Source organism: Hevea brasiliensis, chromosome 14 (assembly GCF_030052815.1).
Source record: "Hevea brasiliensis isolate MT/VB/25A 57/8 chromosome 14, ASM3005281v1, whole genome shotgun sequence".
NCBI classification, from domain to species: domain Eukaryota; kingdom Viridiplantae; phylum Streptophyta; class Magnoliopsida; order Malpighiales; family Euphorbiaceae; genus Hevea; species Hevea brasiliensis.
Window position 1 is genome coordinate 24,646,239 of NC_079506.1, and position 3,921 is coordinate 24,650,159.

The following is a 3,921-nucleotide window of genomic DNA, read 5'->3' on the forward strand; positions in this document are numbered from 1 at the left end:
TGAATGTACTAACTAAGAGAAAATTTGATTAAACTAGATGGAGGGACTAAAAAGTAGATGAATACAGGAACTAACTAATGTATTTTTCAAAATAAAATGACTAAATAATTAGTTTCATTGAAATGAAAAGACTAAATAATAGCTTTCCTTTTTAAAACTAGACTGTTGGATTTATTGATTTGGTTATGTAATACATACATATCATATTTCACAGCCCTACCCCCTTTTCTTCTGTCTTGCAAGCCACCCCAAGTAATCATCACTCAAGATGAGCTTAAAAAGATTATCGCTTGCAGGCAATTGAGTTTGTCCAGTTAGGCATGGTTTGTGGCCTTAGAACTAGCTCCATTGCCAAACACTTTGTCGGCCATATTACTAACCTCTTATGCCAAGGCCAATTGAAGAACATTATCAAAATACCTGTTTCTGAAACAGACCCACCAAGAAGTTTTATCTCTTAGTATTCCTTTATTCAATATTGATTCCCTCACCATTAATCCAACTATCAACCACGCTAATGAGGTGGATGCCAACCTCAATTTGTTTAAGAGCCAAGGTGGGTCTTTACTAAGAGAGAAAATTATTGAGATTTGATATTGTGCCTTTTCATTGGAAATTCATGCAAAAATGGCTTCAATAATTGTTTGATTATGTGGGCTTCATGGCCAAGTTGAGGAATAATATAATGGCAGTGAAAATGGTTTTTCATTTGTTATGGCATTTAAAAAGGGTAAATTACTATTTAGTCTCTTAATTATATTAAAATTGATACTTTAGTTCTTGCATTTTAAAAAATATATGATTTTGTTTCCCACATTTGATTCCTCTAACTATTTGGTCCATCCATCTATTTTTATTTTTGTCAATTTAACTATCAGTCAAAGGAATAAAAGGTGGTCAATAAAGGATAAAAGTGCTAATAATGGTAAAAAAAAAATCAGGGACGAAAATTTTTGTAACGATAAAAACTCATAGATGAAAGTGTTTATTATTAATAAAGCAAGTTGAGAAAAATAGACGAAGGGATGAAAGCTTATGATAAAATAAAAACTTAGAGACCACATAATATATTCTTCAAAATACAAAGTGTCACACCTTACCCCTCCGTAAGGCATAACATGAACCCATAGTATACCTAATGAATTACCCAACTTCATCTACTGATAACCCATTAAATACACTACAAGGGATTTTAAACCTTTTTTTATTTCTTTTTATAGTGGTGAACACTTTTTACAAGTGTTAAAAAAAATTTTTTTAACTAAAGTGAAATTAAATAACAAATCTGAAGTATCAATAATTTTTGTAAAAATTTTGGCAGAGTGCCATTTGTATTTGGAGCAAAACAGTTCTTCAAAAACCTGTAAAAAGTACTTCCAATATATTTGTTCAATCCCAAACTCCAATATGGCTTAACTCAAATCAGTGTCCTCAACATAGTTCAAACTCAATTCAATATCATTTTTAGCAATTCCAAAGATAAAGTACAAAATAAATGAGTATTTCAAAAGCTGAAATAAGAGAATTGTAATACAACATTTTGACAGGCCAAAATAATTTATAACTTTATTTTACAACTGCTGAAGACCAAGTACAATATATACATACAGTTCACATACATTACAATAATATTTACAAAGAAGTAGTATACTCAATATACCCGATAAAATCCCAAAGCGAAGTCACAAGCAGCCTACTCTGCTACTTTATCTGTCTGTCTACCTGTGACAATAATGAAAAAGCTTTCGCTAAGTAAAATTTACTCAGTGGTGCACAATAACAATTTAAAATGCGGTACATAAAACTTTTATTGACAATTTAAAATTCAAATAATTCACAATTTTATGTCACAATTTTCAAAGCTCATATAACACAAATTTGATTAAATAATTTAATAATACAGTGTTGCCAATCAATAACACAACTTAAGTCACAACACAAATTTTTCAGAACATGCCGTGATGTACACCACAACAAGGCATACTCACCCCACTAATCGAAATCAATGAGGGAGGTCGCTAGCTAGCTAGTGAGTACTCATCTAAACTCACCTCAAACTGGCAAGCCAGAGAGGGAGGAAAATAATCAAATATCAAACTCAACCCACAAATGGAGGAGGAACAGAGTAAGGTACTGCCATGCCAAGTGTGAATCAAAAATAATTTCAAATCATATTATTCAAATATTTCATGCAAAACATAATCAATTTTCAAAGTCAATTTTCCATTCACAAAGTGGCAACACAATAGTTATCGAAACCCATAATTAACACAATGCATACTAATCAAGTTTTCAATGGGAAAATGATAATTTAAAATTATTGTGCACAAACACAATTTAAAACTATAATGTTTAATTGTAATTCAGGCAACCATCAAACAAACCTCATTTTCAAATTTCCATTTCTAAAATAGGCAATAAATGTCACACCTTACCCCTCTGTAAGGTATAACATAATCTCGTAGAATACCTAATGAACTACCGCACTTCATCTATAGATATCTCATTAAGTACCCTACGAGGGATTTTAAAACAATCTTCTTATTTTTGATAAGTGGTGAGCGTTTTCTAATAGGTATTTAAAACATTTAATTAACATTAAAACTAGTTAATATTTTTGGTCCATTTTATTTTTTCGCAAATTTTATAAAAATTTTGACAGAGTTCTGTCTGTATTTTGAGAAACCAGTTCTTCAAATACCTGTAAAAAGCACTTCTAAAAATGTTTTCTCAACAACTACTTCAATTTCACAATCAAACTCAATCCATTTCAACAACTCCATAATCATTTCAATCAATTTCTCAAGTTCAAAATTCAATAATCCTCAAAATACTAGCAATACATTTCATTCAAATTAAATAAAATAGTTCCACTCATATTTCATTAGAGACAAAACAATTTATATACATCCTTACAAAATTTACATCAAAAGAAATACAAACTAAACTTTATTACAAACTTCATACAAATTTTGTACAAGCTGCTCAAGACCCATTTACATGTCCATACTTTTATATGCAACACATACATCAAAAGAAATATTCACAATTAGGGCATAAATTATACCCGATAACTTCAAGCTGAATGATCTTTAATCCTTAGCAGCTCAGTCTGCTGCTCCTCTAGTCTCTATATTTGCGACAGCAATAGAAGCTATCGCTGAGTACTAGGACTCAGTGGTGCACAACATACTAAAATAATCTTTATGCAAAATATAAATCACATTTATTCAAAAATTTGACTAAACATGAGCATTAAACACAAAACATGAATTATAAGATTTTAATGCAAACCAAGTTCATTTCAAAGTATCAAAACACATTTCATAAAACCCACAGTTAGATCATGCCATTCGAAATAAATAGAATCTCAATAGCCAGAGGCTAAAGAGAAATCACATCACAAGGCTAGCAAGCTGAAATATATGGATATCCATTCACATCCTCTTCTACTGGCACACCTCAACACTTCTCCAGAGAAGGAATTAAAATTCAAAACTAATTACCCCCACTAGTCATGCTAGTGAGGTGTTCAAATAAATGGTCATGATACTGTGGTTTCAAAACTTATCTTAACAATTTGCTAAACATTGTCATTTCAAATATACACAATAACTTTCAATAATTTCGATTAAAGCATCATAAATAATGTCTCAATTCACTTTTTCAAATCATTCAAAACAATATGCAGTAAATAATTTACAAAAATTACACGTTGTGTACAAACCTCAAGCGAGTCGCCTCTTGGCCTCGACTCGGTACCTCGGGTTCTTTCCCGGTATTCTTTTCAACTGAAACACACAATTTTACAATGTTTTAGTACTAGAACTTAACATAATCCAAAATAAATTTAGCTTCACTTTTACCTAGCTCTAACATGCTAAACTCGACGTTCTTGAAATTTTGTATTTTGGGTTACTA